The 14,032-nt window shown below is 35.1% G+C and overlaps 1 non-coding gene across 1 annotated transcript; it reads right to left on the minus strand.

The window, feature by feature from the left end:
- Positions 1–10,737: 10,737 nt before the first annotated feature.
- Positions 10,738–10,844, minus strand: LOC128292059 (small nucleolar RNA R71). The gene has a single exon (XR_008282044.1). It is a non-coding gene; the product is annotated as a small nucleolar RNA R71 (small nucleolar RNA).
- Between the last annotated feature and the right edge of the window lie 3,188 nt (positions 10,845–14,032).

Below are 14,032 nucleotides of genomic sequence, written 5' to 3' on the forward strand. Positions count from 1 at the left end.
TAGACTAATTGTGGTTTGTATGTATATATTTGGTGTCATGATGTGGCTATGGATTGGAAATGGGAATGTTGGTCATATGATCAGCCATTGGCATGGTTAAAATGATCATATATGAACCTATGTATGGCAAGACTAGTTGGTTCATGGAGACTACCAAATAGGTAAGACCTACCTTAAAACAGATGCTGCCAGCTGCAGTGGCGTGAATGTGAAAAATCACCAAAATTCATAGGAATGGAATTAAATAGTGAATAAGCTATGTAAATGAACCTTGATGAGTCTATTTTCTTATGGAAGAAACGAAATGGTCATAGGAGTTACAGGTTAAGAGATATTAAAGCTATTGTGAGACAGGGCCAGAATGGTTTCTGGGTTCCCTGTCGCAACTTTAAAATTTACTATAAATTATCCAGAAAGAATTAGGCGACATACCTTATATGTACAGATTCCATTTTGAGTCTAGTTTCATTTGAAACAAACGGCACCAGCATTAAAGGCCTGTACAGAGAGATATTCAAGTTATACCGCGCGAAGGTCAGAGCAGTCGATCCCTGTAACATGGGTGACTTTAACTAATAAACTGTACTAGTTGGCCCGACCAAAATTCTAGAAATAAATCCATGGATGGATATATGAGTCTAAATTCAGGGAAAATTTACGAAACCAGTTTCCGAGTTGTGAAACTCGAGATATGATTTTTAAGGCGACGGTGATGCAGTCTTCCAGCCTGACTGGAAATGTCAAATTGGTGGGCAAACCATGTGAACTTGGCTTGTTAACCCCTCGTGTCCGACACCGGCAATGGTCTCGGGTTCGGGGTGTTACATCTAATGTTGTTGCCATTTGACGAATTTGATATAATTTTGGGTATGGATGGTTAACGTTACATGATGCTGTTCTGAATTGTAAACAAAAGACTATTGATTTGCGATACCAGAATTATGAGATTATTCGGATTGAGTCTAATGATCTGAATGGTGTACTCGGCAGTGATATCTTTGATGTTAGCTCAGAAATATGTGAATAAGGGTTGTGAAGCTTACTTTTCCTATGTGCTTGATTCTAAAGTGATCGAAAAGAATATTGAATCAGTACCAGTTGTGTGTGAGTATTCGGATGTGTTTCCTGAAGAATTATCGAGTTTGCGGCCGATCTGAGAGGTAGAGTTTGGTATTGAGTTAGTGCCGAGGAAAACTCCGATATTGATAGCTCCGTACAGAATGGAACCGACTGAATTAAAAGAATTGAAAGCTCAGTTGCAAGAATTGACAGATAGAGGTTTCGCACTACTGAGTTTTTCTACCTGGGGTGCACCTGTTTTTTTTGTGAAAAAGAAAGATGGAACTATGAGAATGTGCATTGACTATCGACAACTCAATAAAGTGACTATAAAGAATAAATATCCCCTACCACATATAGATGATTTGTTCGATCAGTTGAAAGGGGCTACAATGTTTTCAAAGATTGATTTGAGATCGGGTTACTATCAGCTATGAGTGAAAGACTCTGATGTGCCAAAAACTGCTTTCTGAATGAGGTTATAGTTTTTGGTTATGCCTTTTAGACTAACAAATACACCTGATGCTTTTATGGATCTAATGAATCAGATTTTCAAACCATATTTGGATCGATTTGTAGTTGTGTTTATAGATGACATTTTGATCTATTCTCGGGATGAATCTGAGCATGCTGAACATCTGAGAGTAGTGCTACAGACTTTACGTGATAAGCAGTTGTATGTGAAATTCAGTAAATGTGAGTTTTGGTTACGAGAAGCCAGTTTTCTAGGACATATAGTATCAGCATCAGGTATTCGGGTTGATCCGAGCAAGATTTTGGCTATACTAGACTGGAAACCTCCGAGAAATGTATCAGAAGTCTAAAGTTTTTTGGGACTCATTGGTTATTACAGACGATGTGTAAAGGGTTTCTCTATGATTGCAACCCCAGTGACGAGACTACTTCAGAAAGATGTTAAGTTTAAGTGGTCAGAAAAGTGCTAGAAAAGTTTTGAGCAATTGAAAGCTCTATTGACCGAAGCTACAGTGCTAGTTCAGCTAGAATCGGGTAAAGAATTCGTAATTTATAATGATGCATCGTTGAATGGTCTGGGTTGTGACAGCCCAAAATTGACCCTAGTCGGGATGTGGTTTCAGGACCACAAAATCGAGGCATAAAAATAATTTAAAATTTATTTTGATGCCTATGATATGTGTTAATTTGTGTGTGACATTTTTGATGTTTCGATTTAGTGTTATAAATGCGAATTTCACTAGAAAGGACCTAGTAGTGAACTTTGAAAGTATGATGGGGAAATGTGTGATGACTAGTTGCTCATGCATGCAAAAATAAGGATTTGCATGTCAAATTTCCCCAACATAAAGTGGCCGCCATGGCAAGAGAGGATGGGCAAAACATGTCATGAAACATGTTTTGTTGGTGCATTAGGGAGAAATAATAAACAAAGGTGTATGGGTAAGAAAAGAATGAAAAAAAAATGTGTGTGAGTGTGGTATTCCCCCATTGCCGTGAGTTGTAGAGAAAGAAAGAAAAATTTTGTTCATCCTTTCTTTGAGCCAAAACTAAGGAAGAGGGAGGATTTTTGCTTCATGCTTGGTTTGGAAGAGATCTAGAAGGAGATTTGGCTAAGTTTGCATCAAGATTAAGGTATGTATGAGGTTGTGTTAGGAGTTTCATGCATGTTTTGGTTGCTAACTTGATGTGCATGATAGCCATGGCTCAAATCTTTGTTATGCCATGGAAATGGTATTTGGCCAAAGTTGTTATGGTGATAAAGCCATTGCATGCTAAGTGTGAAGCTTGATGATGATGCATGCAATGATGGATTGTCTACTCTTGAGTAAGATTTTGAGCTTTCTTTTGTTTTATCATGATTGAAGTTGAAAAGGAGCATGATTGTCATATTCGCCATGATGCATTCATGAGCATGGTTCATGCTTCTTGCATGTTAGTTAAAATTTGTGTTTTGGATGGCTATGGACACCTTGAAATTCGGCCATGCTCATATATGTATATATATGTTTGCACATGATGTTTTGGTTATGAAGGAAGTGATGAATAAGTTTGTTTAAAGAAGAAGATGTTGAAGAATAATTGTGAAATTGCAAGCACAATTCGGCCTAGCACACATATAAGTGCTTGATGCTATATTATAAGTTTTAATGCAGGAAGGAAAAGTCATAGCTTATGCCTCGAGACAATTAAAGCCACATGAAAAGAATTACCTGACACACGATTTAGAATTAGCAGCTATCGTGTTTGCGTTGAAGATTTGGAGCCACTATCTGTTAGGTGAGAAATGTCACGTTTATTTCGATCAAAAAAGGTTAAAATATTTGATGACTTAGAAAGGTCTGAATCTATGACAGTGAAGATGGTTAGAGTTGTTAAAAGATTACGAGTTAGTGATTGACTACCATCCGAGAAAGGCCAATGTTGTTCCTGATGCTTTAAGTCAAAAATCTTTGTTTAATCTTCATGTGATGAATATGCATTTGGCTTTATCTGATGACGGCTCGATTGTAGCTGAGTTGAAAGTGAGACCGTTATTTATACAATAGATTTGTGAAGCTCAGAAAGTTGATAATGAATTGTTAGCAAAACGGACTCAATGTGATTTGATTACTGATTCAGACTTTCAAATTGATGCTAAGGGTTGTTTGAGGTTCGGAGACTGAATTTGTGTTCTGAGAAACTCAGAGTTGATTCAGATGATTTTAAATGAAGCTCATAACAGTCGGTTATCTATACATCCGAGAAGTACAAAAATGTAAAACAATTTGAAACAGTTTTACTGGTGGCCTAGTATGAAGCGTGATATCTCTGAATTTGTTTCGAAGTGTTTAATATGTCAGCAAGTTAAAGCTGAGCATCAGGTACCATCTGGGTTACTATAGTCGATTATGATTCACGAGTGGAAATGGGATAGAATTACAATGGATTTTGTTTCAAGTTTACCTCTGTCACTGAGTAAGAAAGATGTGGTCTGGGTAGTGGTTCATAGACTGACTAAATCTGCCCATTTCATTCTGTTACGCATGGATTGTTCACTCGATAAGCTTGCTGAGTTTTATGTCTTTGAGGTTGTGAGATTGCACGGAGTACCTATTTCTATTGTTTTAGATAGAGATCCGATATTCACATCGCAATTTTGGAAAAAGTTGCAAGATATATTAGGTACGAAGATACATTTTAGTACTACTTTTCATCCACAAACCGATGGTCAATCTGAACGGATTATTTATATACTCGAAGATATGTTGAGATGTTGCATTCTTGAGTTTAAAGTATGTGGGAACGATACTTACCATTGATTGAATTTGCCTATAATAATAGCTTTCAATCGAGCATAAAAATGGCACCTTACGAAGCTTTGTACGGTCACAAATGCCAAACACCTTTATATTGGACTGAGCTCAGTGAGAATAAGATACACGGGTTTGATTTGATCAAAGAAACTGAACAAAAAGTGAAAGTGATTCGTGATAGTCTGAAAGCAGTGTCAGATCATCAGAAATCGTATGCAGACTTGAAACGGAAAGACATTGAGTTTCAGACTGGAGATAAAGTGTTATTGAAAGTTTCACCATGGAAGAAAATACTCTGATTCGGTCGTAAAGGCAAATTGACTCCGAGATTTATTAGGGCGTATGAGATTATTGAGCGTATTGGGCTGGTTGCTTATAGATTGTTGTTGCCGTCTGAGCTAGAAAAGATCCATAATGTATTTCATGTATCTATGCTTCGACATTATAAATCTGATCCTTTGCATGTGATCTCTCTGTTTGAGATTGAAATTAAGTCCAATATGACATATGAAGAGGAACCGATTCAGATTTTAGATTGTGAGGTTAAAGAATTGAGAAATAAGAAAAGCTTTTTAGTGAAAGTATTATGGCATCGGCACGGGATTGAAGAAGCTACGTGGGAGCCCGAGGATGTTATGAGAGAACGTTAACCAAACCTATTCGCTGGTAAGATTTTCGGGGATGAAAATCCCTAAAGGGGGAGAGTTGTAACAGTCCGGTTTAGACCGTAGTCAGAATAGTAGTTTTGGGACCACAAATCTGAGTCAAAAAAATATTTTAATATTGTTTTCCGTGTTTACAGTATGTTATATGATATGTGTGAAAATTCCGTGAATTAATTTTATCGTTTGAGTGTCCAATTTGACAAAAGGACTAAATCACAAAAAAGTTCAAAAGTTGTGTGCTAGATGATTAAGTGTCGAATTGCTTTGATATATTAAATGTGAGGTTCTTATGTTGTAAATGGACCCTTGGATTAATGCATGGACAAAGTTAGACATGAGATAGTGGATTATTAATGTTATAATTAAGGTTAAATTGGTAAATGGTTTACTAATGTGCATTAAATAAAACAAAAAATTAAATTAGCTAATATGTTCATCATCTAGCCGAATTTGAAGAAAGAAAAATAGCGATTCTAAGCCTTCAAACATTCAACACTTATCTTGGCTAATTGCTATGTGATTTTTTATCCATTTTTGATGATTTTTATGTTTTTGTGATTGTTGCTTAGTACTCTAGCTGGCCTATGCTTGAATTTTTGAATTTGATGATGATTTTGAGACATGCAATGGATGAATCCATGAGTTTTGTGTTGTTAATTGATGAAAAAAGAAAGATATGTCTTGGGTTAATATGTTTTGTATTGGGATTTTTGATGAATTTGATTATTATGGGCTAATTTGTGAAAATGAGAAATTAAAGGGTTAAAATGTGAAATAAGTGAAAGTTATGGGCTTTTAGAGACTATATGAAAATTCGACTAAGCATGAGAAATGTGAAATTATGTGTATTTTGTGATTTTATGAAATAGGGATTAAAATGTCAAAATGTGAAATTTTAGGGGATAAAGTGTAAAATGCCCTAATTATGTGTATGTGGATTGAAATGAATAAATGTGTGATTAAATTAGTGAAATCTGAATTTATATAGACAAAAAACGAAAGAAATCAGAATTAGATCGGGAAAAGTCGAAGGTTGCAGAATAATCGACTCGTTTAGCCGTTCTCATTTCCGAGGTAAGTTCATATGCAAATAAATGTATTTCAATTGAATAATATATGTTTGATTGTTGTGAAAATGTATTGAATTGCTATGAGAGCTAAATAATTGAATCCGAGAAAGTATCGACAAAGTTACGACATCCAAAATCCCCGTACAAACCATAGGAATAGTATAGGATACATATGTCATGACATAGGATTTCGAAGTGTGATAAAATGTAAGATCACATCTGGGAGGTTGGCATCAACTTGAGATTTACTTGTAAGACCATGTTTGGGACATCGGTATCGTATATGGTTTCGTGTAAGACCCTGTATGGGACAGTGGCATTGATATTTGATTACATGTAAAATCACGTCTGGGACGTTGGCATTGTACGAGCTTTCTGAGCTATCCGAGTATCCTTATTGCTTTCGAACGGTTCAACGGGCATTATTGAGAAATAAATGATCAAGTGAATGTGCATTCGATTCAGACACGTACAAAAGGTATATAAAATTTGGCAATGAGAAGAATGAATATGATCATTTAAGATGTGAGCTATATAAAAATGTGATGTGTTTATAAGCAAGTGATTATGAACAATTGAGTTATATGAGAAATATGGTCTTGCAATTGGTTTATAATTGTTTATGTGATAAGTTTATTTGTATATGGCTTACTAAGCTTTAGAAAGCTTACTTTGTGTTTGTTTTTCATTGTTTTATAGATTATTTGAAGCTACCGTAAGCTCCAGGATCGTCAAGGATCATCATCACACTATCAAACAATATTTTGGTACTTTTTGAAGTTGTATATATTAATGTATGGCATGTATAGGCTAGTGATGTTATGATATGTGTTAAGTGTATTTCTTGCCATGTGATATGGCATGAATATGATTGAGACTATGGCATTGGTTTTAGTATAGACTATGTGATGGAAAAATGATATAATTGATGTATATATATGGTCTTATATGAACAGCCATTTTGGTATGATTGGGTAGTTGAAATGGTAGGTTTTGATATGATTTTGAGTTTGATTAAATGTTGTTTAAGACAAATAGATTGGTATGATATTAGTTCATGAAATTGGTATGTTTCGTTATGAAATTGAGTATTAAATTTATTGGTGATATTGAGGATTGAATTATGCATGTTTGGGTATGGTTTTGGTAGCTATTTGGTCATGAGTTATGCTTTGGTTGATGCTTGTTGAGATGTGGCCTATTTTTGTCCACACAGGCAGAGACACGGGCGTGTATCTCAGCTGTGTGCAACACACGGTTATGTTAAAGTTAGTGTACCCTACAATTTTGACATGGCCTAGACATATGAGCGTGTCTATTGGCTGTGTGTGGCACACGGACTGGCACATGGGCCTGTGGTCGGCCGTGTGACCTATGTCAGTAACCCTCCTTAGATTTTACATGGCCTGACACACGAGCGTGTCCTCGGTCGTGTGGTAAAAGTCAATATGTATGCCCTGTTTTCACATGGCCTGTTACACGAGTGTGTCTGGTAGCAGTGTGAAGCACACGGCCTATTCAAATAGGTGTGTGGCTTTTATATTTTTGAAAATTTTCTATGTTTCCCAAAATTTTTGAATGTTATCGGTTTAGTCTCAGACCTTTTCTAAGCTTGTTTTAAGGTCTCGTAAAACCTTATAAGGGACATTGTGAATGTTTTGAATATGATTTGATAATGTGTTAACTATGTATGTGATATGTTTATAATATATTATGATTAGTTCAGTAATGCCTCTTAACCCTAGTTTGGTGACGGATACAGGTTAGGGGTAAGCATCAACGAAACAACCATATAGCATAACCTCAACAGTTCCAACTCCAGTGTCATATTATACTTACTCATGTATTATTACCAGTTCTTTTACATGGTAACATATTCACTTAAAAGCATATATCCTATTACACATATAGTCGCCTAACGTTCAAACATATATCACAATATTCAAAACATCTTTACAGATAAGTTGCACAATAGTCACATACTCATTTGGGAATACATCACATTACACATATATACATTTTAAGATAATTTGGCACTTAAGCTATGAAACATAAAAGTGAGCTTTATCATCACTGATAATTTGGCACTTAAGCTATGAAACATAAAAGTGAGCTTTATCATCACTCATCGGATAAGCAATCTCCAACACACCAAACATAGACTCATCGAGTCAAACATGTCCCAAAAGTGAAGCATAAAGCTAACACTCCTTATTTCCTCTCACATGTCCTGTTGAATGAAGCTTAGCTAACATTCCCTTATCTGTCCAACATGTCCTAGGGCCTCAATGCCCAAACTCACTATACATATAGGTAAGTACTCACAATCCTATGGCATGCCTACTATATCCAACGGTTTCAAGATCAAAAGGCCAAAATATTCGAAATCAAACACATATCACTTACTGGAAACATGAAAATATACAGACTTTTTCATGCCCTTTTTAACCTAAATTCATGCAGTTTCGTAGTAATTCTTCTCGAAAAATACATAATAATTATAAAAAAGTTAAATTTCACTTAAACTATTAACATATTTAATTTTAATTAATTTTATAATAAATTTTCATAAATTTTAATTTATTTTCAACAAACTGCACAAAGAGTGAAAATTGGCTTGACAAACACTGCTAGAAGCACAAAACCGTGAAGTAATTTTTGAAGCATCGAGGTGAATTAATTTTTCAGCCTAAGACGGTCCAAATTATGAATATTAATTCATAATATAATTAACTTTAATTAAATCCAACTTATTTTGGGTTAAAAAATTATTATTAATTATATTATGAAATGAGGCCCAATTGTGCTAAACCGAAAGACTGATCTAACTGAGCAAATAGGCTACCCAAAATCACCCAACATGCTGACCCACTCAGATCAAATTAGCTTATTATTTGACCTACAAATCAACCCTTGAAGTTTCCTTGAAATTGCATTTGAACCCCTCCACATTCTGTGCTTTTAAAGATTCACCCAAGCTAAATTTAGCAAATTTGAATAAGTTTGAAACATTCAAACTTGCCACATGTGTGGTCGGCCAAAAAGGGGCATATGGCTGCTTATTTATTTTTCTTTTTTTAGCAGCCAATCCCACCTATAAATACCCTATTCACCTATTCATTTCAACACACCTCTCATTCCTCACATCTCTCTGTCTTTCACTCACTTTTTCTTATTCTTTCCCATTTTTCTTTCTTGTCCCTTACTTGCCGATTTCCCTCTTGGAAAAGATCCCTTCAACCACCTTGGGTAGCAACATTCAAGTGCTTGTGGAAGCCTCAGTTCAGCAAGAACGAGCAGAGAAGGAGGGGCGGAGCAAACTAGTCAGACTTCGAAGAAACACCAGATTTGGTTCTAGTTTCCTATCCTTTAACTTTTATTGTTGTTGTTATGAACATGTCTATGAATATTTGTTATGTTGTTATTCTTAGTTTAATTAACATGGCTTAAATTTAATTCGTGTTAGGTTGATTGCATTTAGTCTATGTAAGTTATTAAAATTATGTTTGTGTTATAGGTCTTGATAAATTGTATGATTAAGTAAAATCATGATTATGTTGTACTTGCATTATAAGTGTAAGGTAACTAATGAATTAATTATTAATCGTGTTGAAATTGTAATTAATTGACACAATACTTAATCAGTGCATGTTTAATCTTCTAAGGTAGCTGAGGATTAAATTAGCGACGGTATTAAACAATACATTAGCCTTACATAACTTACAAGATTATTGTGATTAATCTGTTTCAGTGTAGGAATATATTGTTACCTCACTTAATCTTTTACTTTCTTAATTAAATTGATTAATTGTTTGAATTGACATAGTAATATGTTCAAGAGATTAGTTAATTTAGTAATTCTGTATGTGCTATAGTTAACAAATTACCAAGTTGCTGTGAATTTATTCATAACAACATGAACATTGTTTTAGTAATATTCAGTTAAGAAATTTGATTGATCTAACACAATTATGTCATATTGATTAAACTTATTTTTCAGAAATCGTGCTTTGGAATTTTTACCTTTTAATTTTCTTAGATAAAATCTAATTTTATTAAACCCTTTTCTTTCAAAACAAAAGATTTTCCTTCACCAAAGTCTTTTTAATTGCATTTCATAAATATTTTCTTACACAGTCCTTGTGGGAACGATAACTCGACATTTACTTTCCACTTTATTACTTGATAATATTTGTGTACACTTGCATATTTCCATCATTCCAAGTTTTTGGTGCCGTTGCCGAGTTCTGTTTAAAAGTCATTATTTGTGAATTTGAATTTTTCATTTTGGTTTATTTTTCTATTCAATTTTAACTTCATTAATTTTTCTGTGTTTGTTTCAGGTGTTTATGAGTATTGATTGAGTCATTGATTTACTCCCTGTAGATCCTGAAATTGAAAAAACTTTTTGATAACGAAGAAGATAAGCAATTCAGAGAAGGATCGAAAAGATAAGCTACGAATATCATAATCAAGGAAATAAAGCAAACCCTGCTCAGTATCCTATCCTTATTGCTGATGATAGGGATAGAGCTCTAAGACAGTATGTCATGCCAGTGTTTCATGATCTTAATCCGGGTATTAGGAGACCCGAAATTGAGGCACAACAGTTCGAGCTAAAGCTAGTTAGCAGAAAGATTCCTCATGAAGTATTTCCCGCCTAGCAAGAATGCTAAGTTGAGGAACAAGATCACTACTTTCCAAAAAATGGATGACAAGTCCTTGTATGAGGCATGGGAAAGGTACAAAGAATTATTATGGAAGTGCCTTCATCAAGGAATCTCGTATTGCATCCAACTTGAGACATTCTATAATGGTCTCAATGCTCACAAGAGAATGGTAGTGGATGCTTCTGCTAATAGTGCTCTCCTTTCTAAGTCTTATAACGAGGCTTATGAAATCATTGAGAGGATTTCTAGCAAAAATTATCAATGGCTAACCAATCGAGCAGTGGCAGGAAGACGAGTCGCTGGAGTACTTGAAGTGGACGCTTTCACTTCACTTGCATCTTAGGTATCCTCAATATCATTGATGCTTAAAATATTTACCACTAATTGACTTGATAGTTTTGCAGCACAACCACCCAATCAATTTGAAAATATACCCTATGTTTATTGTGGGGAAGAACATTTATTTGAAGAATGTCCATCAAATCCAGAATCCGTGTATTACATGGGTAATCAGAGCCAGAACCAAGGAAGACAAGGACTACAATCCAATTTTTATAACCCATCTTGGTAAAACCACCCTAACTTTCCTGAAGTAATGGTCAACTATTTAACGTCACAGTAATAATGTGCAAGTGTACACTATCGATGCAAGTATAGTAGATAGACGTGAGCCTGGCAAATATCGATCCCACAGGGTTAGGTGTCTTTTTTCTATTAATGTCGGTGTAATAATTAGATATAAAAGAGATGAATTGTGAGGATAGTTGTCTATGCAAAAACTTGAAACCAATAAAATAAAATATGATAATGATAAATTGGGATCCCCGACATGAATCTTTAGCAGAATACTAAGTGCTCACAAGGTATAAAAGGATAGGTGATTATCGAGGCAATAAAATCCAATGTATATCTTACCCAACGTCACTCTTATACTTAATCTAAGAATTAAACATGCACATTAACTCCACCTTCTGATGATGGCAACATGGCACTATTAAGAACAAGTGGATTAGATTCCTCTAATCCTCACTCAACTTCTGCTGTAATGCTTGTTAGCTCGAACTGTCACTGCACTTTCCAGTGTCAGTGACTGCAATAACACTTCCGTGTTAAGAAACATTCAAACCCTAAGGCTAAACAATAAAAGCAAGATTTAATAAGATAATATTTAACAAAGAATTCATGTGTACTTCCATGCAAACAAAAATAGAGAATAATAACTAGCATTTAGAAAAAAATAAGAAAGAATCGAGTGGAGAATACTATTCCTAGACAACTTGACTGAATCTCTCTGTTCCCTCTTATCTCGCACTTAGGTCTCTGCTTTAGAAGCTAGTTTGCATCAATTTTTTACGTTGGCTCACCCGGGAGAGGCTTAAGCTGCCATAGCCACAAGTTAAGGTAGGATGTAGAAATTGATGATCAAGAAAAAGCTTTCTCCTTTTCTTCTTACGTCAATCTTTTATGTCCTCCTCCAAAAATACAGGTATCTTTTCCTTAGAATTATTCTGTCCTTGTACGTACTGGTTGGTTATACCAGACTGGATAGCTTACGTAATTTTAGTTAGGTGCGACAACAATTTTGGACGCAATTTGAAATTAACTCATGCAGTGACATTAATGCAAAAAGATAGCAAAATTAAGGATAAAATAGGCTAGGATTCATTGAATTATAAAATGCAATTTACTAAAATGAAAATGCTAAAATATATGCTAAGGATAACTAAATGGGAACGATTTAACTAATAAGGTAGGGGGAAAACCTATGTTCTTTCTAGTGCTATCAAGTAACCAAGGGGTTGGAACCAATAACACTTATGCACAACCTAGAACGACCCAACCACCTGTTTTTAGCCAACAAGTTCAGAAACCAACTCAAGCTGAACTTCCAATAGCTTAGAGAACCTATTAAAGGTATTTATGGCAAAAATGATGCCACTTTAAGAAATTTAGATAATCAAGTGGGTCAAATTTCTACTGAACTTAGGAATCGACCACAAGGTGCTCTGCCTAATGATACGAAAATCCAAGAAATCCAGGAAAAGAGCATTGTAAAGCATTGACATTGAGGAGCAAAAAGACATTAGAGCCCAATGATCGGGTGATTTCGTGATAGGTTTTAAATATTTATAATTAATCGTTCTTGAAACTAACTATTATCGTGATGTAGGCAAGTGTACCTATCGAACAGTAGTATAGTTTTAGCAAGATCCGATTGTCGAACCCAAAGGAACTAAAAGTACTAGTAATGACTGTCTTTTTATTATCTAGCCTAAGAATAATGAGGTTTTGTTTGAACTAATTAATTATCTAAACTAATAATTCACAGAGAATGGAATTGGGGAATTTCTTTTGGGAAAATCGATTGAATTAAGACAATACCTAAGGAAAAATCCACCTAGATTGTACTTGTTATTCTGGCTCTAAATCGGACGATTTATTCACTTAACTTGCTCCGTAGAGATCCCTAAGTTATGTTATTATCCCTATTCAAGACTAATAACGTCTAATCCCTAGATTGAATAATTGAGACCTTTCTCTAATTAACACCTTAGGGTTGTATTAACTCGATCTATGGATCCCCTTATTAGGTTTCACCCTAGTCCGGCAAAATCTTGCCACCCTATGTCTAGGCGCACAAACAACTCCGCTTAATTATGACCAATGTACTCTTAGACAGGGTCTATTTTTCCTTTGAATAAGAGCTTATCTTGAATCAGTATCCTGGGATATCAAAACAAGAATTAAAAACACATAATTAAGAACAAGTTAAATATTTATCATACAATTCAGAAAATAATAACAAGATTCGTCTTAGGTTTCATTCCCCTTAGGTATTTAGTGGTTTTAGTTCATAACTAAATAAGAAAACATCTCAGAATAATAAAGAATACAAAACATAAAGAAAACCCAAAACTCCTGAAGGGGAAATTGAGGAGAGATCTTCAGTCTTTATGATGAATCTGGCTTCTGAGATGGATCAATCGGCTTCCTTGGAGTAATTTCTTACTCCCTTCCTGTGTGTCCCTTTTTTCTTCCTCCTCTAGGGTGTATTTATAGGCTTTGGAATGCCTAAGAGCCCTCAAAATTAGCCTTTTCCGAATTGGACTCAACTTGGGCTCGGTAGTGACACGCCCGTGTGACACGCCCGTGTACGATTACTTCAGGCCATGCTTGAGCCTGTCAAATTGACACGGCCGTGTGGTTTGCCCGTGTGAAGAGGTCCAGGCTGTGTTGATTTCGTACGTTGGCCTATTTTCTCTGTTTTTGGCCCATTTCTCGTTCATTTCGCTCTCTTA

This window comes from Gossypium arboreum, chromosome 4 (assembly GCF_025698485.1).
Source record: "Gossypium arboreum isolate Shixiya-1 chromosome 4, ASM2569848v2, whole genome shotgun sequence".
NCBI classification, from domain to species: domain Eukaryota; kingdom Viridiplantae; phylum Streptophyta; class Magnoliopsida; order Malvales; family Malvaceae; genus Gossypium; species Gossypium arboreum.